At 40.1% G+C, this 23,849-nt stretch overlaps 1 protein-coding gene across 5 annotated transcripts in view; it reads left to right on the forward strand.

Moving 5' to 3' along the window:
• Positions 1 to 29: 29 nt before the first annotated feature.
• The window catches only part of PLAG1 (PLAG1 zinc finger), a 43,751-nt gene continuing 19,931 nt past the window's right edge, over positions 30 to 23,849 (forward strand). For 3 of the 5 annotated variants that reach the window (XM_060243764.1, XM_060243766.1, XM_060243765.1), the window contains exon 1: positions 30 to 368. The gene's annotated coding sequence lies outside the window, so the exon portion shown is untranslated. The remainder of the gene's footprint in view (positions 369 to 23,849) is intronic. The other 2 variants (XM_060243770.1, XM_060243769.1) reach the window with 2 other exon arrangements.

A 23,849-nucleotide genomic window follows, 5' to 3' on the forward strand; every position in this document is an offset into this window, starting at 1 on the left:
CGCTCTATGGTCGCCTATCCGCGCGGCGTTCCTCCTCCGCCTCCCTCGAGCGGCGTTTCCTTCGACCAACCCGGCTAGCTGTCAGGGCCAGAAGCGCCACCGTCTGGGTGAGGCTTGAGAGCTGAGTGACAGAGGGAGGTGTCCAACCCGCGGCGCGTGTGGGCGGCTGGGGGTGTGGGCGCGGCGTGTGCGGCAGGCTGAGCTGCACCGCAGCGCATACACTACAATGGCTGCTGGAAAGAGGGGAAAGCAAACAATTTCCAGGCCCGCCGCGTCCAGCCCGAAATATGGGGAAAAAATTACAGAAAAATCGGAGAATCCTGTAAAAGGCGGGAAGAGGGCGTTGAGGGGATGCTGAGGCTCCCGCGGTGAGTCTGCTATGGGTTTGGGAGTCAGGAGCCGGGGTTCAGCAGGGAAATATTAGGGTTATTTAAATTCTGAAGGGGGAGGAGGAGAAGGAGGGGGGACCGAAAAGAGCGGCGCGGCGGCGAGGGAAAAGTTTGTGCGGCTCCATCTCTGTCCCTTGCACCTCAGGGCTCTGCCGTCCTCCTTGTGTGGGTTCCAGAGCGCGAAGTGAGAGAGCGCCCAAAAAATAAGGCTCACTTTTTCTCAGCTCTTGGGCTGGAGTTTCCCTCTCCCCCCCCCCCCCCCCCTGGTCTTCTTGAGAGAGCTGTAGGAAGAGGATCTCCTCTCGCGTGCTTCTCCCTCGTCTCTCGTTTAGTGGATGGGGGAGCTCGGATGTAACTTTGCGAAAAGTTTTTGGTTTTGTCCCCTTCCCACCTTCTGCTCTCCGTGTGGCTCTCTTTCCTCCCCCCCCCCCCTCTCAGCTCCAGGGTATAGTGACAGCAGCGGTAGCCGCCAGAAGGGAGCGGAAGACATTAGAGCCTGTGGTGCCCAAAAATGAGAGAAAATTAATATAAATTCACCCGAATCGCCAAACCGGCCACATTTTGCCCAGAAACATTCCGGGGGGGTTGCACTCTCTGGAGGGGGCGCCAGGGACCCCCTTGACAAAAGCTTGAGGGGGATCTGGAGTCACTTTGGGGCATGCAGCGCCCTTTTCCTCTCTCTTTTTATTGGACAAAACTTCCCCCCTTTCTTCTCCACCCTATAAAGAAACGAAATTGCCTGCTTTTCTAGCTCCGACCGGCCCGTGAGACTTTCTCTTCGCTTTTTGTGTGAGTTTAAGAACATGAAGGCAAGCAGGATTGGAGGGTGGGTTGCACTGGGGAGAGGCGGGGGGTGCGTTAACTGAAAGCAGGAGAGATCCGGAGAGAGAGCAGGGACAGCTTGTTGTCAGTATCATAAACAACCAAAATGGAGGGAGAACTGAAACATATAACAAAATAAAAAATAGCCAAAAAATTATCCAAAATTGCCCCAAATAAAATCCGATATCCAGTTTCTTCGTAGGAGATCAGGCTCAGCCTCACGGCTTCTTATGTCGTGTTTTAAACTCTCAGAAAGCAAGGAGTTAATATTGATGCCTATTTTTGTTGTTGATGACTGCTTTGGAAGGCAAAAGCCCTTTTACAGCTCGTTCCCGGCAATGCGTGAACGTGAAAATCCCCTTGCTCCCTTGAATGGTGGCGGGAGGTGGGAATGCACAAGCTACTCAACTTTGGGGCAACGTAGAGCAATTGCAAAGAAGATAAATGCTGTATTTGCCGCTTTGTTACCTTACTTTCATGTCTTTTGTTTGTGGGGGGAGGGGGTGGGCGGATAGAAGAAGGGGGAGGTGGCGGGAAATGTAATACCTATGTATTTGCCTTTCCTCGGTTCTAATTGGGATGTGTAAAACAGAAGAGTAAATCTTCTCGTTTATGAAGTACTTTTGCTGCCATTGGATCCCAAGGTTATTTCTGGTTTCTGACTCTAAAGTGCATTCTTTAAGAATAGCATGGACTTGAAGTAACGTGCCATAGAGAATTTTTTTAAGTGCACCATCATGAGGTCACTAGTTCTGGGGGAGAACTGGTGACTCTCCTTTGACTGTTATTTCATTTGTTTGACTTTCATAAATTATCTCCAGTGTTCTCATTTTATTTATAAAAATGATGCGTGTCTTGCATCACATTGAAGTTGGTAAAGTGCTGATGATGTTGGTTTCCACGTGGGATCAGCGACAGAGTAGGGTATCTTAAAGAGACAGCTCCTTTTTTCTTCTCTCTGTTCTCACCTGTGCAGACTCTCTAGCTAAATCAAACCAGTGGTCTTGGATTTATAAAAATGTGAAGATGAAGGCAAGTCAGTTCCACTTACACTAAGTGGTGTTGCCCATAGCCAATGGGGCTAAGTGTAAATATTGATGGGAGGTTTCCCCTTTGCCTGAGATGTTAAATCTTTGAACTTGAGTATTCTTTTCTTTGGGTGGGGTATGTTTAACAACTCTTTTGGAGTTTGTGTTCTTTGCAATTTAGTTAAAGTGTTATGGCTAAAAATTGATTTTTGAATGGAGTGTAAGCAGAAATTGAAGTAGCTTAGTGCTGTACTATTGTCTTGTTAGTTCTGAATTCCATGAAGCAATGTGTGAAGTCTAGTAGGTCCTGTAGTATAAATTTAAAGCAGTTTTGTAATCATGGACAAGTGCATAGTTTTTGTTTGAATATCTTCAGTCTTATAGGTTTGTATTTTGACTGATAAATCTCTATTTTAAATCTGGGAATAGTGTTCTGTTATTGTTTTAAAATAAAGGGTCTGAGCATATAGCACAGTAAGCAGCTTAACTTTAGTCTTCTAGTCTTGGAGTATTTAAACAGCTAGGGTGCCCCTGTAAAGTTACAGCATTCCTGGATTGGGTTTTGATAAATGTGATTTAGAATGGAAGCAAACTTGTTATAGATGTGTCTCAGGTTTGTTGATTGGCACCAGGTTTTTGTTGGGGTCAGCTTCCAGAAGATATCCATGGTAGCTTTTGTTGTGTTTTGTGATATGAAACTTTGTCCATTTATTTGTACTCTACATGTTTGTTAAAATATTTCTGAGAGTATAATGCTACTTTAAAAATAACTGCTATCAGATTCATGTGCTTCTCATGCACAATTACATTTTCATTAAAGACGTTTGCTGTTACAGTACCTAGATTAGATAGATTAGATTAGATAGATAGATAGATAGATAGATAGATAGATAGATAGATAGATAGATTAGAATCTGAATTGGTCTCAAATAGCAGGTACTCCAAAGGATGGACTGCATTTTGAGAGAAACTTCATCAGTTGTACTTATTTTTGTTTCATATACAAAAAAAAATCTAGTTTGGTGTCATTTAGTTCATTTGCAGACCAGTGGGACTTAAATTTCAAGGATGCATAGGACTGCAGCCTTACTACAAATTGACAGAAATAAATATACTATTACTAATTTGTGTGCATATGTTGTACAGTTGTGTAGAATGCTATTGAAATGTAGAGTTTTGCAAGAAAACATCAAGTTTTTCAGTAACTTGTGTTTTTTTAAAATCATATCACTTCATTAGGAGGTAGGTTTTCCAATCACTGTAGAATCATAATCATAGGATTTTTTTGTTTTTGTTTTGCTAGATACTTCTTCACTTTCACCAGAAGCCTTTTTTCTACTTTAAGTTAAATGATGGGGATCTGGAATCTATCAGAAACTTAGAAATAGCTAAAATATGCCGTATATTTTAAATATGTCGCTTGAATAACTAGTGTTTGTAGATATGTAATCTTAACCAACCAGTAAAAATGCTGCATATAGGACTGTAAGTAGCAATCAAACTTGTAGTCTCCAATTTCTATCATAAATTTCTATCTTAAAATTGTTTGATACAGTACAGAGTTTGAAACAAAAAAGTTTTTAAAACCACATGTGTGGCATAAACTGCTGAATCCTTTAGAAAGCCACATCAAGGTCTAGTGGTCTTTTATAGTATACATTTTGAAGCCATTTTGTAGACCAGGATAGCTGCATGACTTGTATTTGGGGATCCTGAATTATTATATTAATTGTGTCTTTCAAAGTATATTTTAAGAAAAAGTGCATTCTCTTGAATAGGGTAAACCAGATTACATTCTCACTCTTTTATGGAAAGTCTGTATGTATGTATGGAATCTCTTTAAAAATTTGAGTGGTTTACTAGATAGTGAAGTGATGGACTGATAACTGTTGTAGGCAAAGAATGTTTTATTTTGTGTATTTAAAATTTTGTTCATAATAGCTTGGATCACTTTCTAATCTATCAAGTTAATTTATGACTATTAGTAAAGACATTGATTTCTGAGAACATTTAGTGATTGATGCTATTGAGAATTTGTATAGACTTTTAAAATTGTCCCTAATAATGTTCTATGAACTTATATAGATCCTAGACTAGGTAAGTTCCATTAATGTAAAAAATCCCTATCAGACAAGCAAACACTTCTTGTTTCAGTCTTATTGAACAGATGAGTGTAAGATGTAAAACTACTAAACAAAATTGAGTTCTAAATATAGCTTTAACATTTTTCACCTTTATTTAAAGCTGACATTTGGTATTTATAGAACTTAACAGTAAACTTACTAGTAAACATTTTTTGTCAAAATGGTGTCCTTATAACCCCCCAATTTTACAATGATAGAATGGATGCTTGAAGTTGCTGTCTTTAATACATTTAAATTTGTCTGATTGATTCATGTTCTAAATTTGTGTTGCACCTTGTAATGAATTTTTATAATCTGTTTTTATTTTGAGACTTTAAAATTTTGGAGAGATTTCTTGAATAAATTTCTATGTTTGAGGTCATAGTACTCAAATCTTTCCTGTGCCCTGTAATAAAGGAAGATCTGACTACATGGGAGAATATGGTTTTAAAAGCATACATGCAAATATGTTGTACTGTGTTTGGTAGAAGGATAAAAATGTGTGTTTGAAATCTAACAAATGATTGAAGACTACTGCACTAAGCAGATAAAATATCTCTGTAACCAAATATCTCTATTAGGAAGAAAACCTGCAATTAAGGTCTAGTGCTTGATTTGTAAATGGTATAGTTTTTGTATATGGAATATGTGACTTTTCTCATTAGAGAGACAAATGCTGTTTTCTAATTATGTGGATAATTTTGTTCTTTTGATGAGCATCAGAAAATTTTTAAATACATTATTGTTTGAGATGTTGTGTAGCTATAGCAGTGTAACTAAAACTACTGGACAACTGCAATCATAGTTACAATGTGGTATTTGTCCATTCTTTTACATAATTGTTTGATAAGTATTTAAGTTTTAGCTATTCATCCTCATCCTGTCAGTGTTTCTTATGTAGGGCATAGTTAACATAACTTGTGAACATTCATAGTAATCTAAACTTGTGTGCTCTTGGGCACCTTTTATCAATACAGTTGTAAGTATATTTATTGCATCTGCTTTTTAAAAAATCATTATAGAATTGCTGTGCATGCTGTAATTTGAGTTGATTAACTGAGGTATATTTTGTGTAAATACAGAAGGCTGTCTCTTAAAAGACATTTAGCTGAACTCATAATCTTAAAACTATATGTACTGAACTCTGATAAATAATAAATGTATAAGCAGTATGTTGCATTTAGATGCACCTTGGTCAGCTGTTCAGTTCTATTGATGAGTCCAGACATCAAGTTATTACTGAAGATAATATACCAAGCATAATATGGGAGAAGAGAGAACAAGCTGTGTGAATCAGAATCATTAATTTATTTATAAAGAAATATATTCTAAGAATACTCAACATTGGTAATACACAATTAATAAATGAGAAGTTGAGGCAGATAAGAATGAAACAGTGAAGGATAATTAAGAAACATTTTTAAGGAAAATTAGATGTGCCATTTGAGAAGAAATATCTTGTGATGATATATACCATCATAATGGCACTTACTGTATCAGAAGTGTCACTTAGAGAAGAATATTTTTTGAAATCAGATTAGAAAGTGTTTAATAAGAATTAGTTGTCAGCTTTTTGGACTAGCTTTTTTAAAAAGTGTCTGACGTGCTGACAGGGTGAGAGTTCATTAGTAATCCTAGTTTTTAATTAAAAATTATTCTTCAATTCTAGGATAACATTAAAAATTCAGAATTACTTAGTGTATTGAAATTCTGGTTTTAAGCATTGTAATTTGTAATAAGAAATTGTTCTTATTTGTATTTAATTTTGTAATCTGTCACTAACAGCATGTTGGATTATGAAATGTTTTCCACTTGTTCAAGAAGTGCAATAATTATATTCTGTATTCATTTATGTATATAATGGATTCTTCATACATTTGTGTGTGATCAATAGATTACTGTAATATTGTACGGTAATTTTTTTAAGTAGAAGGAGCTGATCTTGTGTTACAGGGCACATGGTCTATAGAATAAAGTAATCCTGATACTATTGAAATATTATGTTACTGTTTAAAAATAGGACCTTTAATATGTAATAGTGGTATCCTGGTAATCAAAAGAAGGATTTAGAAGAACTGTTAATCATCCTTTTATTCAAATGTATTCTTTAGGATATAATTCTGTGGAATCATTCAGTTTTAGAAGAATGGTGATTGTTACTAAAGTATGCCTTTTAGGATAAAACTAGTTATTTTATATCATTTTATTGCACAAAAAAGTGTAGAGTGCCCCCTCTGTTTTTAGACTGAAGCTATAACTTGAAAAGGATGGATACAGTCTAATTAAACCATAGTTTTACTTTAGTACTCTTAACATATGAGCATTACTTTGCTGCATGTGAGAGCTTAGCTAGAATTTGAAAGAAATGTTAAAGTAAATATGAACAAAATGATCTGAAACCTTCAGAGGTTAAGCTTTTTTGTCAGTCAGACAGATATTGTTATCACTGATTTCTTGTTGGAAGATTGTTAAATTCATACAAGTTTAATTGCTGCTGTACTCTAGAGGACTCTGTGAAACTGTGAACCATGTAGCTAAAGAACAACTCTGGCATGGCTTTCTTGTAGAAAATGCCACCTTAGCTAGATCTGTGTTATTCAATGACTTCAACCTAACTTAACTTAAGAAACTTAACAGGAGTTGGGCGAAGCCTTTAGTGTTAATTTTTTAATAACTTGGCCCTGTTTTAATTCTTAGGGTGAGGAACAGAATTGCTTCATCATTATTCTCAACTGTTACTTTTGTTCATCATGTTTTGATATTGTTCTTATATCAAAACATGGCTATGCTACATAATACGCTTTTTTAAAAGGTAGCAGTTGTATTGTATAGTGTTTTGAGGATAGAGATCCTGTGGAATTTTGAGGATAGAGATTGTATGTTCTAAGGTATCCCTAGAATATAGCTGTATTCATTTTAATTGATTTCTGAATAATTGATGTAGTTTTTGTCGTGTTAATTGCATTCTAATACATGATACTCTTTAGTCATTTTTGCTTTGCTCTGTTTCCTATTTTGTTTTATTTCACTTGTTGAGGAAGTGAATAGCTGCCTCTCCTTACAGAACTGAATTCAGCTCTGTCTTCTTAGAATTTGTCTTCTCAGGGTCTATATTTTGTCTAAGATTTAAAAAAAAATCCAAAGTCGGAGTCAACAGGGTGCAGATTAAACAATGAGTTTAATCAGGAAATGTGTCCAGTAGTTAGTGCATCACCTTCTAGTGAGAGATATACGGAGGATTAAAACAAAATAAGAGTCCAGTAGCACCTTAAGAACTAACAAAATTCAGTCCTAACTTAAGTCTTCTCATTTCCTTGAGTGTTTAGGTGTGCTATTCCATCAGGCTGTTAGAAAACAAGTATTATTTCCAAATTATTAATTCATGCTTCGGTTTTCCAAATTCTGACCACATTGTGTCCTTTCTTTTATCTAGAACAGTGTTAACCTTGTGCATTGGTATTGAATTATCAAAAAATGCTGAAACATGTGAATTTATCAGGCATGTGAATCATAGCTTTCCTGCAACAGGTATTGGAATTGTGTAAGGAAAGACAGAATGTTGAAGTATTCACTAAATAAGTTGATACCCATTACTTCTATAATGCTTATATCCAAACCTTGTAAAACACATACCTCAACAAGAAATTCAAGGTATCTGATAATCATTGCTTCCCTTCTTAAACATTACATATTTTTAGACATATACAGGACTCTAGGTAAGCTATCAGGTATACATACAACCTCCACCTATTCAAGTGGAAGTTGCCTGCTTGTATCTCACAAATCCAGACACTGGTCTGAATTCCAGCCCTTTAATATTAGCATTTCTTAGAGGATAAAACTTTGATATAAAGATTTACATTTTTTTGTCTTATAAAGCCTTCATGCCATAGATGTATTTGGCAGTGTTAAACTAGGCAGTCAGTTTGCGAATAGTGTTATTTGAACTGTTTTATGTGGAAAAAATTAATTTAGTGCTAATCAGTTTTCCCAACTGGGTAATTCTTGTTCCTGCCTGGAATGCAAGGATTGAAGCGTTTGATATTGACTTATCTTAAAGTCATGCTTTATACAAATTTTATTTATTTTAAAATGTATTCACTTCTACTACCTCTCAAGAAGTGGCTTCCCAAAAAACAGTACAAATACAATAATATAAATCAATAAAGTAAAAATCAGACAACCACAATCAAATAGGTATGACTCAACTCCCAAAATCAGCCTCCAATACTATCTAACCTTCAAGCCCAACGGTAACAACAAATCAGCAGCCAACAGAAAAATAAAACTAGAAAATAGTGGAATTTTTTCAGCAGTAGAGCTTTGTAACAATATTTAATTAGCAAAGGCTTTGCATAGCTTCTGAAACCTTGCCAGTAATGGCACCCAGTGCACCACCTTCCAAAGTGTGAGTGCTGCTGTAGGGAAAACTGTAGATGTTATGGGGGCCAGATGTGCTTCCGAAAGAAGAGTATGTCTGACAGAATCTATTGGATCAAAATAAAACAGAAGTCCATTGGCACTTTAAAGACTAATAACATTTATTTCAATACATGCATTCATGAGTCACCACTCACTTTTTCAGATATGTATAGAAATGAAATCTCATGAGGCAGGTTACAGAGTGGGGTGGGAAGTTAAGGCAGAGTCTTTCATGTATAGATTTGTGGTGTGGGAGAAAAAGCAGGCAAAGGAGATATTGGAGCAACTTAAGTTGGTATGTAGGTACAAATCGATCTTCAAATAGGTGGATCACATGTCATGAGTTTTAAAAAATAAGGCAAGCACCTAAGTCACATCTAGAAAAGATAAGCAGTAAATGCAGCTGTTGTAAAACTCATGTTATATATGCATAGCACTCTACCCAAATGTCATTTTGTACATGCCAATGCTTCCAAGTTACTATACAGGGTAGCCCCACACAGAATGTAGTGCAGTAATCAGATCAAGATAGGCATATAAGTGCTGGTAGAGTCAAGAGCTTTCATACTGGGTGTAAATGATGGAAAACTTGCCTATTGGAATAGTCATTGTCTCTGAGAAACTGAAGATATTTTCATAGTGATGTTTCTGTCTTTGTGTGTGGCATTGTGTATAGGAAGCTCCCAACTTAAGTACAGTATACTTTAACAATATTTCCACATTTATGGGAGGTATTTGTATACTGTGCAGAATTCATATATTTCTGAACATATCCATCCAAGGGCTCTTCTGGCACTATATTTTGAATAAACAGTAAACTGCAGTTTTGCAAATCAGTCAGAAGCTAGCATTAACCCCACCATCTGATTAGCAGCTTGTTTCACGTAAACAGAATATACATGAATGAGATTGTCCCTCTAATATATTTACTGAAAATGATAGCAATAAAATCAAAATTGTGACTTATTACATCCCCCAGGATTTGATACTGGCATTGTTTTTTTTAATATAATAATGAAAATAGTCAAGGATATTTGGGTACAAAAAACCTTCTTTAATAACCCATAAAAGAGTATTTTTAACATCTTATGATCCATCTTACATTGCAGTCTGATATGCTGTTGGTACCTGATAAAAACAGCTGTTAAAATAAAGACCATGATTAACATAATCCACAAAGGAGTATGTGCCAATTGGTGAGCAGATGCTCAAGCTTCTATAACAGCTGTAGTATCCTCTTCCTTTTTTCCAGCTTGAATATGCTGGGTAGGGTTAAGCAAAAAGTCTACATATGAAACTTTCAAGTAGTAGTAAATGCTAAACATTGTTATCTATCCTGACCTTTATGGACATGAAAATGACACAGGCCAGCACTGGACTTCTTATAGTGGCACTGCTGGAGAATAATCTGTCAGCTGGGAAGCTCCTGAATTGATTTTAGCTGGCTTTCCATCCCTAGGTTAAATGCAGCTTTAACAGAAAGTGTTTCCTAATGGGAGACATCTCATCTTGTTTTTATAATTTGCAGAATTTTACCTGACTGCTAATGCTACTCCTGGCCATTTCTGATTTCTAAATATCAGCTTTTACATGTATAAATACTTTTATTTTATTTCAGTTGTACATCATTTTGGATGTCAGTGCATTGCATAAGTATAACAAAAGTCAACGCCAATAGTCTGGTTTACTTCTCTTGGTTACATTTGGTCACTTACCTTGGAAAGGAACGGCAGTACTGGAAAAAAGGGATGAAATCTAAATATACTGTTTTTCTGGTGAGTGATATCACTGAATCCATCTGATGGATTTATATGCTGCTTCTTCAGAGACTTGCTTGAGGCATATTACAACAAAAATATTAACAAAAATCAAGATCAATAAAAGTACAGTTTGGGGAGGGGGGAACCAAACTGATGTCCTTGCACTGAAACTATTCTGAGATGTTTTCTGAAAATAGCATTCATAGATTCCCTGTTGCTGCTTCCACATGGTAGGTATCCCAATAGTTGCCCTGCCTCCCCTGCACTGGCAGTTCCTCCACATATACCACCAGGCGTTTTAAATTGGCAATTTGATACTGTTATCATTTTTTTTAAACACGTCTCTAGCCCTTCATTGCAGAGTTATGCTTTTCCCTTATGTACAACAAAATGTGCTGAGACTTTAAAAAAATTCAGAGAACTTGTTACATATATTGTTATAATGTTACAATGTTACATATTCAATGGTTTACTTGGAAAAAATGGTGGTGGTGAGGAAATGGTTGCCATGTGGGAAGAACCTAGAAAACCTTTGAAGCAAAGTGAGTTCAGGAAAGATTAGCCAGGGAAGCCTCAAGAGGTGTACAAAACTTACCATGATGCTGTGAGGAAGAAGGAAAAAATCTGCTTCCCAACAATATCAAAACCAGGACAAATAATTTGTGTGGAAATAGTTCAGTTTAGTAATAAGCTGCTGTAGATGTCACAGCAGAGTACATGTGTGATAGAGGTAAGAAAGTAATGGATTTGAAAATAAAAATAAGGGACCATGCAGATTATCTGCTTGGCATATCCCTTTACCCTGCTGGGTTTTCACTGAAGTCAGGCCAATAGGGTTGTCAAAAGTACTTTGTAGCCATAATGAGCCAAAATCACACCACAGTCCATGAAACTTCTGTGCCTATGGCCATTATTTTTGAGAATTCGTGGAGAACAGGTGAGGTGCTGAAAGACTGGAAGTAGGCAAATGTCCACATCATCAAGTGGAAAAAGAAGCATCTGGGTACTACCAGTCTGTCAGCTTGACATCTATACCTGGAAAAGTTTTAGAACAAATAATCAAACACAGTCCTTGAGATTTAGAAAAGATGGCTGTGATTGCTAAGAGCCAGTATGGGTTTCTCAAGAACAAGTCAGACTAACCTGATCTCCTTTTTTGAGAAAGTTACTACCTTGCCAGATCAGGGGAATGCTGTAGACGTTGTTTATCTTTATTTCAGTAAGACTTCTAATAAAGTTCCACATGATATTCTTGTTGACAAATTGGTAAAATGTGTTTAAATCCTATTACTATTAGGTGGATCTGTAACTAATTGACAGGTTGCACCCAAAGCGTGCTTGTGAATGGTTCTTCATCCTCTTGGAGAGGAGTGACTAGTGAAGGGCCTCAAGGATCAGTCCTAGGATCATAGAATCATAAAATCATAGTGTTGGAAGGGACCTCCTGGGTCATCTAGTTCAACCCCCTGCATAAATACCTCCTGTTTTGTATAAACAATTTGGATAAAGGCACAGTGGGAATGCTTATTAAATTTGCAGATGATACTAAATTGGGAGGAGTAGCAAATACAGTTGAAGACCAAATCAGGATACAGGATGATCTTGACAGGCTGGAAAACTGGGTTAAAACAAAATGAATTTTAACCGGGATAAATGTAAAGTTCTGTATTTAGGTAGGAGAAATCAAGTGCATAATTATAAGATGGGGGAGCCTTGTCTTGGCAGTAGTATGTACAAAAATGATCTAGGGGTCTTAGTGGACCATACACTGAACATGAGTCAGCAATGTGATGTGGTAGCTAAAAAGGCAAATGTAATTTTGGGCTGTTCGACAGGATAGCATCCAGATCAGTGGGGTTCCCAACCTTTTTGGCCTTGGGGACCGGCCCCAGGGCCGGCCTGCCAACCACGGCCCCAGGGCTGTCAGGGGAGCACCCAATTTGGCCTCCCCCTGCGGTGTTTCCTCCTCCCTCCTTTGCCCCCCCTGCACCGCCTCGCCTCCTCCTCCCGTTTTCCTCCTTTCTCCTTCGCCCCCCCCCCGTGCACAGCCTCACCACCTCCCCCCCATTTTTCTTCCCCATTTTCTCCTTCGCTGCCACCGACTGCACAGCCTTGCCACCTCCCCCCCATTTTCCTCCTTCCTCCACTGTCCGCGCAGCCTCGCTGCCTCCTCCCTCCATTTTCCTCCTTCCTTCACCATCCGCGCAGCCTCGCTGCCTTCTTCCCATTTTCCTCCTTTGCTGCCACAGTCCGTGCAGCCTCGCTGCCTCCCCCCTCCATTTTCCTCCTTCACTGCTGCTGTCAGCACAGCCTTGCCACCTCCCCCCCCCCCCCCGTTTTCACCATTTTAATGCCGGGGAAGGAGCCTTCCCTTTCCCAGCCTTAAAATGGGGGGAAAGGGGGGGGTGAGGCTGGGCGGCCCATCTCAAACAGGCCATGGCCAGGTAGTGGTCCTTGGCCCGGAGGTTGGGGACCCCTGATCATGGTCATGCAAAGTGATGGTTTTGTTTTACTGTGCTCTAACTAGACCTCACCTAGAGTATTGTGTTCAGTTTTGGGCACCACAGTTTAAGAAGGATATAGGCAAGCTGGAATGTGTCCAGAGGAAAGAGCAACAAAGATGGCGAGAGCTCTGGAGTCCAAGTCCTATGAGGAAAGGTTGAAGGAGCTGGTTATGTTTACCCTGGAAACAATTGAGGTAATATTATCACCATTTTCAAGTACTTGAAAGGTTGTCATATAGAGTGTGGTGCAGAGTTGTTTTCTGTTGCCTCAGAAGGTCAGAGCAGAACCAATGGGCTGAAATAAATAAGAGTTTTCGACTAAACATAAGGAAGAATTTTCTGACTAAGCGGTTTCTCAGTGGAACAGGCTTCCTCAGGAGGTGGTGGGCTCTCTTTCCTTGTAAGTTTTTAAACAGAGACTAGATAGCCATCTGACAAACAATACTGATTCTGTGAACTTAGGCAGGTAATGAGAAAAAAGGCAGGAAGGGTTGCATCAGTGCTTCATTTTTGTGGCCCTTACATGCCTAGGAAAATTTTGTTTATCACTTCAGGGTCAGGCAGCAATCCTGGACTGTGTAGAGGGTTAGACTAGATGATCCTGAAGGTCCCTTCCAACTCTATGATTCTATGAACGGAACCAGTTACATTGTGTGTGCAAGCTTTTGAGTTCACCAGAAGTCTTCCTCAGGCTAAATGTTATAAAATAAAAAGGAATGGAATAGGAAAAGATATTCCAGGCTCTGATTTTAAAAGCCTTCTCTCATGGCATTTCTGTGCTGAATGCCAAGCTGTACATTGGTGCCTTTGATGTAGGTTGCGCTATAGTTCTGAGCTTGATAGAGTCAAAAATTGCTATTGTTCCATTCATATTACAAAGGCCAGCTGTCTCAGCTAAGATGATGGCAGAGCACTGATTCTTAGAAGAGATACTAGAGAGGGCTGATAATCCTCTGATGAATTAAGTATCATACTGCTAGGCATCAAGTGCATGTTGGCTAAGTTCCAGAGTAACAATATTTACTGCATGCTGCCAGCCTCAGACTTTGAGGGTGGAGAAAGCTTTTATTGTATTACCTGTTTTTTTGCACAAAAATAACAGTACAGCCATTCTCTTCTAGGGACCAACAAGCAGCTTGGTCCACTTCAAGGCTTCTGCTTTGGCTTCAGAATATAATAGAACTATGGCACAAGAGTTGTTGCTAGAACAGTACCAAAGCTGGCATCATAATACTAGAGATAGTATTATGTCCCCTCTTCCAAAGGAGCCAGTGAGGGGCTCAGCGTGCCTTTCTAAATACAAAATTCATCTTGGCCAAAATTTCCAGTCAAGGCCAGTAGGGAGCAGCAAAACCATCTAGGCCAGCTAAAGCAGCAAGGAAAACATCGCAGTCTAGCAAAGCCCAGTCTATTATTGCCATGCATACTAATTTAGATGAGGTTATTCTTATTGACTTGGAGGACTCATAATTACTTTCAGATAAGAAGGAAATAGAAATAACTGATGAAGTAGAGCACCACTTCATGTGTCCTGTAGATGCCATTTTTCTTCAGAAAGGCTTCCCTCATTAAGGCAATGAAAGGGTTTAGAACTCTTTGAGCTATCTACGGCTCTCAAAACTTCCAAATGTGCCAAGGAATTGTTTTCCTTAAAGTAAAGGAGCAGATAACATGTTTTTTGTTCTAGGTGTTTTTCAGGGTAGATTGGTCCTTACCTTTGTCCACAAACTTAATATTGGCCAGATTAAACAGTATCATTCTTTTAGGAAAGTATGAAACCCTTACAGATTTACCTAGTAGTGGCAGTGATATCAGTACCAATGGTATTGAAAGTCAGGGAAGGTTCACTGAAAGAGCCAGTGGATCACAAAAATAAGCTTATACTGCAGAAGCAACACCCTTTGCCATTTCAACCTTCATGTCGCAAACCTAAATGATATGGGTGTGCAAGCTGCTGAATGGTGGTTCAGTAGAAGTATAGTGGAAAGTAGAGGAGCTATATTCATAGACTAGAGCAGGGGTGGCCAAGCCCCAGCCATTGGCCATGCTGGCTGGGGCTGATAGGAGTTGTAGGCAAAAAACATCTGGAGAGCTACCGTTGGCCATCCCTGAACTAGAGCAAGCATTTACTTCTATGGTGATTGCTTGGCTTCAATGAAATAAACTTCAGAGCCACTCTAACCTGTAACTTAAAAACTAGGCTTCTCCTGTCTTATCTAGCTACATTTTTCTTCTTGAGGAGTAAAGTCTTTAGGAATATACCTAACACACAGCCTGGCTAAGACCAAGGATAAAAGTACCTTTACACAGAGGAATAACCTTCTGGTTTTCTCCCCTCTTTTGATACAGAGAGTGCTCTGAAAGATCAGAAGCTATTTCAGGAGACTTACCTGAACCAAATCAGAGTCCTAGGGCCACCCTTGTTTAGCTGTATTCTGCTCTGATGAGACCGTCTCCTTTTTTCCTTTGTTGAACCTGCTATATTTTTTCACTAGTGTCCTCTGTTCTAAATTGTGCTTAAGTTCCACTCTAAGAGCAGAGTGACTTTTTTTCTACACAAGGCAGACATCATGTACATCATGGAGTCATTTGACAGCTGGGGAAATCTCTGAACTAAGCCTTTCCATCCCTTTGGAGATAGAATGCTCAGCCTACTTCCAGCCTCCAGGGCTTATGGAAGGAAGTGTTCATGTATCAAGACCTCACCCTTACTTTCAAGCAGAAGGAACTTTCGTTATAAGTCTGATGTTCTTACAGGATGGAAGCATGTCTCCATGCTGTGATAGTCCAGTCCATTCACACTGAAATTGTTCCAGTTATGTAACAGAACAACAGTACCAAGCTTTACCATTAAATTCAGTTTCCACTCTTACAATATTCACCATAGCGATACTTGCATTGGTAGTGGTTTCTAGGATATAGGGTATTTGTATACACTTACATCTATAGAAGACTTCTTGTGAGATCACTTTCTAGGAATAAGACAAACAAAGACATCAGAATCTGAAGGACCATGGCTGCTTCATAAATCAGAAAAGCTTCTTAACACTATTATAATGGAGTGAAAATCTTGGATCAACCTGGTACTGTAGTCCAAGACCATGAACTGATATTCAGCACACCAATACAAGGTTTGCTTTCTTCAATGAATGTGGTGTCATAGGTCAGGGAACATTTAGAACATTGCAGTAGATATTTTCAGTATGACATAACAAAACACCACCTGTAATTACAGACCATGATTACAAACCTTCTGTAATGTCATATGCATCATGAGACAGTTGACCAGTGATGTGTCTTAAGAGAAAATCTTGATTAGGGACACATGATATTGTTTGTACTTGGCCATTTTTTAAGTCTAGAGAGTATACTGCCATCAGGTGTACACTCAGGACTGCTGGAATTAATTGGAGATTAAAGACAGCATCAGTTGGCTAGAGCTGTGAATAACTCATCCAACTTTGCTAGGATTCCAGTGCACTGTCCAGCACTTCCGTATGTGCACACTTATAGATGTTATAGCAAAGGCACACAGCAGCTGGGAAGGGGAGGAATGAGATCAAGATTTGTTCAGAAGGAAGCAAAACTGCTAATGCTCTGGGCAGAAATGCATCTCACAACCAGTGTTTCCTTTAAGCTGAGTTAGTGTGAGCTAGCTCAGATATTTTGCCTCCAACTCACACATTTTTGTCTTAGCTCAGGAAAAATAGCCCCAGAGCAAACTAATTTATGCAGTACCTCACAGCTTTAATACCAGTAGCTGACAACTTTAATACCAATAGCTCACGAAATAGAATGTTTGCTCACAAGATTCCATGGCTTAGAGGGAACATTGCACAGTGATGGCAAAGCATGTAAAAGGGACCAGAAACATCCAAGCTGATGGGCTGAGTTTACAGAAACTAGTCTTGGGAGAATGGTCTCTGAAAATTTCCATTTACTGGGAGATCACATTCTTTACAGTTCTCGAGGATGGATCTTTTCACATTGTCCCAGAATGTGCACAAGTATGCTCATGTGCTCCAAGGCAGAACCAACTGATTGCTTTACCTTGGGTTCATAAGAACATAAGAGAAGCCATGTTAGATCAGGCCAATGGCCCATCCAGTCCAACATTCTGTGTCACACAGCGGCCAAATATATATATATATATATATATATATATATATATATATATATATATATATATATATATATATATATATATATATATATCTAACCCCTTCTTGAAGGTGGCTATGCTTGTGGACGCCACCACCTCCTGTGGCAGTGAATTCCACATGTTAATCACCCTTTGGGTGAAGAAGTACTTCCTTTTATCCGTTTTAACCTGTCTGCTCAGCAATTTCATCGAATGCCCACGAGTTCTTGTATTGTGAGAAAATTGTGAGTGTTCTCCAGAAGTTGGTACAGTAAACAGCAGAACTGATCTGTGTAACACCCGCTCCACCTAGTGGAGCTCAGTGTGAGATGAGCAAGATTGTTTCTATATACATGTCCAGCATGGTTTGTCTGATCCTGTGAAGACTGACTGGCAGCTCCTAAGGTCATAAAGTTCTTCAGAAGTGGTTGTTCTGAAGATGTTGCTTTTTTTGTTTAGACAGTCAAAATGTATGAAGAGCCTGCACCATATGCTGCATGTGTAGGACAGCACATGTAAAACATTAATCACCCTCTGTATTTCAAATGTCAGGTTTAGAACTGACCCACTATCATGCCCAGAATAATCACTATTTTTATAGGGCTCAAGAAGAAGAGGAGTTGGTTTTTATGCCCCACTTTTTTCTGCCTGGGGAAAGCAATGGCAAACCACCCCATAAAAATCTGCCAAGGAAACATCCTGATGTGATGTCACCCCATGGGTTGGTAACAACTTGATGATTTCACCTTTACCTTTTAAGAAGTGTTAAAGCGGCTTACAATCACCTTTCCTTCCTCTCCCCACAACAGTGAGGCAGTGGGCCTGAGAGAGTTCTGAGAGAACTGTAACTGGCCCAGGGTTATCCAGCAGGCTTCATGAGGAGGAGTAAGTTAATCAAGCCTAGTTCTTTAGATTTGAGCTGCCCTTTTAACCACAACACCAAGATATCAACTTGTTTTCCTTTTAATTCCAGCTGTCTTCTGTAAGCATAAGTCATGGTGCATGCTGGCACGCTTTGCATATGTATTAAGACTCCCATCTGTTAAGAATGCCCTCCATATTTCTAAATAGAGGGAACAATCACTACATTCTGTTTTCTGTGTATGGGAATATCTTTGCATAACATGACACTGAAACCTTAGATTCTATTAGCTTGAATTTCTAAAAAATTTTTAAAAGTTACAACTTCTATGCTGTTTTACGGTCAGTATATCTTTTTGTACATTTTGTTGATATTTAAGCCCTCAAATAATGCTCCAAATTCAGATATTAAAAGTGTTAAATTGAAGATATTTGTGACAGTTATCATCAGGCTTCTCTAATAGGCTTTTTTGAAACTAAGGAACAGTTTCTACATTATCCTTCATATCAAGCACAGTCATGTAGATTCCTGGATTTTTTAAAAAACTTCATCTATTATGAAATTCCTGTCTTAGTTGTAATAATGTGGGTTTTGCCGTTCATATCTTTAAGCAGTTGAAAACTGGCTTTATAATGCAAAACTTTCCGAAGACTGTCCTTAGGTTATAGATAACACTACCAGTACCACTAGCACTAGCGCACTAGTTTGTGATCTGTTCCAGCAACAACCTAAAATAAGATCGGGTAATCTGTACCTTTTAATCAAATGAAGAACAAGGAACCAGGAACTAATTTCACTTTCTACTTCAAATAGCATTAATGCCAGCCATTGGTAATACCATGGAAATGGAACAGCTATAAAATACCCTCAATTTTATTATTTTGTTGCAAGAATCGTCTTTAGAAACTCAAAATGACTTTTCTCTAGGCTTTCTGTAGCATAATAACAAAAGATGCTGCTTAAAGCAGCACTGATGGTTAGAAGATGCTTGCTTAAATTAGAATTGATGGGGTTTGATGGATGGTGGTAATTAGGTATTGGTTACTGCCTACCTGCATGGAAAAGGAAAGGAAGGTCCCCTGTGCAAGCACCGGTCGTTTCCGACTCTGGAGTGACGTTGCTTTCACAATGTTTTCACAGCAGACTTTTTACGGGGTGGTTTGCCATTGCCTTCCCCAGTCATCTACACTTCCCCCCCAGCAAGCTGGGTACTCATTTTACCAACCTTGGAAGGATGGAAGGCTGAGCCAACCTCAAGCCGGCTACGTGAAAACCCAGTTTCCACCGGGGATCGAACTCAGGTCATAAGCAGAGCTTTAGGACTACAGTACTGCAGCTTTAACACTCTGCGCCACGGGGCTCTTTATGCCTACCTGCATGAGTGGTGACTAAAGGGTAAAGTGAAGGAGAAACTCAGTCTTGCTACCCACTGGCATGAAGTAGCTGGAAGTGTTTCTTTTTGATCAAGGCAGGTGCTTTTCCTGTTCTCTCCCATGTTCATTATGCATATTTGAACATATATTTCAAATCCCATAGCTTTTTGGTTCTTTTCAGAAGACAATATCTTGGAGAAGGCTGGTCCTGCAGCTTTCTATTGAAAAAACAAAATTTAAAATGTTTTTAGGCTGCTACCCCAACCCCCCAAAATACAGAAATTTTCAGACTTTATTAACATGTTAGCAATCACAAATGCAAACAAATAAATCCTGGCCAGGCCCTTCTTCACAAGGTTGGCTATCGTAGGCTCCAACACTGTGAGCCAAGGGTTCTTTAGTTCGTGCCTCTTGGACTTGCATACAGGCTTCCTGAGCACTTCCATTCAAGGCTTTTGAACAGAAGTATGCAGAGAAAGTTTTTAGGAACCTGCTACAGTGGTTCCAGTGGTTGTGCTGACAGCTTCTCTGCTGTTGTGGAGATTGAGGGGCTTGAGTTTGGAGGGGGTCATGCTGACTGTGACCACATGGTGGCCTTCCAGCCTGGTGCAAAGGTTGTGGACATCACACTCTTTAGATAGGTTGATATATAATGCTGGGCAGGGTTAACAGTCGCGGTGCATGTTAGTACCAATTAATGTTGGGGAATGCCCTGTGGTTCTTGAGGGAGGGGAAAAATTAGGTGACTAGGCAGAAAGTTAAAGGCTTTGACCTCAAAGGTGGTGTTCTCAGAATTGCTACTGGTTCCACACACAAAGCCAGCTAGACAGGCACAGATTAGGGTCTCAATCTAATTCTGAGAGGGACGGCTCAGGTTTGTTAAGGCACTGGGGAAGTTTCTGGTACAAGCCAAACCCATTCAAAAGAGATGACTCCTGAGCAGCTTTTAAACTAACCCATAGGGAAAGCAAACGGGGGTTCAGGAACCTTTGGTTTGGGACAGTGTTCTGGAAGTCAAGATGGGGGATCTGGAGTGCTTGGTGCTAAATGATAATACAGTGAGTGTTTCAGAAACCTGGAGACCTGGTGCAAGATGTAGATGATGTTACACCAGTTGAGAACAATTACTTCAATGCTGTTAAGTTCACCATTCATGTCAATAGAAAGTTACGCCTGAAGTCCAAAGCAGTAACATTGATTTCGAAAGGTTTTTTTTTTTTTTACAAAAATGAAGGGACTAATTATGAAGCTAAAAGGGAAATTAAAGGGACCCAGGTTGCTTGATTGCTTTTTCAAAACCATACTGAATGAAGGTTAGATTGAATGCACCCCTCAGACTAGGAAATGTTCTTCCAAGTCTGAAAGAACATATCTAATAAGCATTTCTTTAAATATACCTGGAGCAGAAAACTAGCCTTATAGGAGTTCTGTCCTTGGCTGACCAAGGAATAAAAAGAATGCTAAAGGAAGATGGGGCATGGTGAAGAAGCTAAAAGAACCCACCACATCTGTGTCACTGTGGAAAGTGTGGAGCTCGAGCAAGAGTGGCCAAACATGTGGCTCTTGTGTGGCTCTCAAAGCGCCCACCACCCCACTGGCCAGCTTGGAGAAAGCATTTCTCTCTTTAAATCACTACTCCAAGCCAGCCTACAGTTTGGAGAATGCATTTAAAGTTGCTTTATTTCCCTCTCTTTCTTCCTTCTCCTTCCCCCATCTTCCTCCCTCCAACATCTGACATTTATCCTATGTGACTCTTATGTTAGTAAGTTTGACCACCCCTGGGTTAAAGCAACTGGTTTCAAGAAGGATGTCTGAAAATCTGAGTCAAATTGTAGTAACAAGACATACTAGTCCTATTGGAGAAATTAAAAACCACTAGTCTCAAGGTCCTGATGGCATTTGTTTGAGGGTTCTTAGGGAACTCACATGTGAAATGGTTGATCTATTAACCAGTGTATGTAACTTGTCACTATAATCAGCCACTGTACCAGAAGACTGAAGGGTAGCAAATATTAGACCAATTTTTATTAAGGGGTCCAGAAGGGAACCTGAAAATTACAGGCCAGTTAGCCTAATAAGTATTAATGTCTGTTTCAGGCAAATCAGTAGAAACTGTAATCAAAGATAGACTTATTAGGCACATAGAGAAACAAATGAGAAAGCAAAATAGCTTTTGCGAAGGAAAGTCTTGCTTCACCAACCTTTTGGAGTTTTTGAGAAAGTGAACAAACATAATGGTGACCCAGTAGGGATTATATACTTACTCTTTCAAAAGGCGTCTCATCAATGTAGCTCACCAAAGACTCCTGTGTAAGCTTAGCAGTGATGATAGAAGAGTGTGGATTTTTCTGTGGATTAAAAATTGCTTAAGCTAGCTGTGATTATTTTGCAAAACATTTTTCAAGCAATTTCAGTTGCATCTATCATGATTTAGACATTCCTGTTGGACTGGCTTAATCTCAGGGAGCTGCTGTAGCACAATCTGGTCTTAGTTGTATGAATGTCTGTTGGTGAAGGCTGATGAATTGGACAAGGTGCTTCAAAGTCTGGGGCTCCCACATCCAGTGTTATTTCTTATGGCCAATAATATCATGCTGGACTGGATCCAGGAGATAATAATGCTTCTCTACAGCTTTGAAAAACCCCTCCTGAAGAAGGCATCCTTAGATCCAAACAACCTAAACAACTACCACAAGGTGGTTAATATTCCATTCTTGGTCAGGGTGTTCCATTGGGTGGTGGCTTACCCAGCTTCAGGTGGTCTTGATGGAGATGGACTGTCTATACCCATTTCAATCTGGATTCAGGATGGAAACAGCCCTGATTGCCTTGACTTATGATCCTTACCATAAGGGTGCATTCCTGATGGTTCTCCTAGACCTCTCAGTGTCTTTGAGAAACCACTGACTATGGTGTATTTCCAGGGAGGCTGGCTGGGCTAGAAGCAGCGGGCATTGTGCTTCAGTGGTTCCGCACCAATTGTGGTAGGGGACTGCTGCTCAGCTATGTGGCATGTGTGCTGGGGGGGGGGGGGCGGGGTACAGTGTTCCATCTTGTAAGCCATAATGTTTATCTACATGCAACTTTTGGGAGACATTTGGAACAAAGTGTCACCAGTATGCGAATGATACATAGTTCTATATCACCTTAACAGCTAAGCCAGGTGGGTCTGTGGAATTTCTGAATACAGAAGTGCTACTGGTTGGGGAAGGAAGTGTGACTTGGGAGATGGGGTCGCACTTCTCTTGAAGGAGCAGATTTCAGGGTGGACCTGGCTTGGGGTGCTACTGGATCCTGGTCTGTGGTTGGAGGCTTAGGTCTTATCTGTGGCATGTAGCACTTCTTATCAGCTCTGGCAGGTTTGCCAGCCATGGCCATTCCTTGAAAAGCATGTTCCAGATGGCTCTACGGGACCCCTGGCCCTCTGGCGATTCCCTCGATGGCCTGATTGAGACCTGGAATAGCCGGCTCTCTAGGGCCATCGAGGAAATCGCACCTCGGCGCCCTCTGCGACCTCGGACTAAGCTGGCTCCGTGGTATACCCCGGAATTACGCCAGCTGAAACAAGGCCTTAGACGGCTAGAGAGGCAATGGCGACGTACTCGTGACGAGGCGATTAGAACATCTTACAGGAAGTTTATGAAGTCCTATGAGATGGCAATCAAGGCCGCAAAGAAAACATACTTTGCGGCTAAGATTGCATCCGCAAATTCGCGCCCAGCCCAATTATTCAGAATAATTCGGAATCTGACTAAATGCCTCAAGGCAATTCAAAGCTAAGGAATTGGAGATTGGCTGTGAGGCTTTTGCAAAATTCTTTGCGGATAAGGTCCAATCGCTCCGCCAGGACTGCCCCGCCAATTTTGAGGCAGTAAGTGGACTCGAAACCCAATGCGTGTCTTCTGAGTTAACTCTGGATTGCTTCGACCCGCTCAGCTTGGAGGAAGTCGACAGAATTCTTGGCACTGCACGATCCACAACTTGTGATCTGGACCCATGCCCCTCCTGGCTAATTAAGGCCTGCCAGGAGGAATTAAGATATCCTATACGGGATATTATAAATCGATCCCTTTCAGAAGGCGTTTTTCCAACACCCCTGAAAGAGGCATTGGTCCGCCCTCTCCTGAAAAAACCGTCATCAGACCCGGCCGAATTGGCACACTACCGGCCGGTCTCAAACTTGCCCTTTTTGGGCAAAATTATCGAGAGGGCTGTGGCGGTGCAGTTACAGGAATTTCTGGAGGACGCTTCCGTCCTAGACCCATGCCAGTCCGGCTTCCGCCCGGGCCATGGGACGGAAACAGTCCTGGTCGCCCTCATGGATGACCTCCGACGACAACTGGATCGAGGCGGCTCGGCGGTATTGCTGTTGCTAGACCTATCGGCTGCGTTCGATATGGTCGACCATCAGCTGCTGACCCGCCG

The sequence above is a fragment of the Heteronotia binoei genome, chromosome 7, assembly GCF_032191835.1.
Source record: "Heteronotia binoei isolate CCM8104 ecotype False Entrance Well chromosome 7, APGP_CSIRO_Hbin_v1, whole genome shotgun sequence".
NCBI classification, from domain to species: Eukaryota; Metazoa; Chordata; class Lepidosauria; order Squamata; family Gekkonidae; genus Heteronotia; species Heteronotia binoei.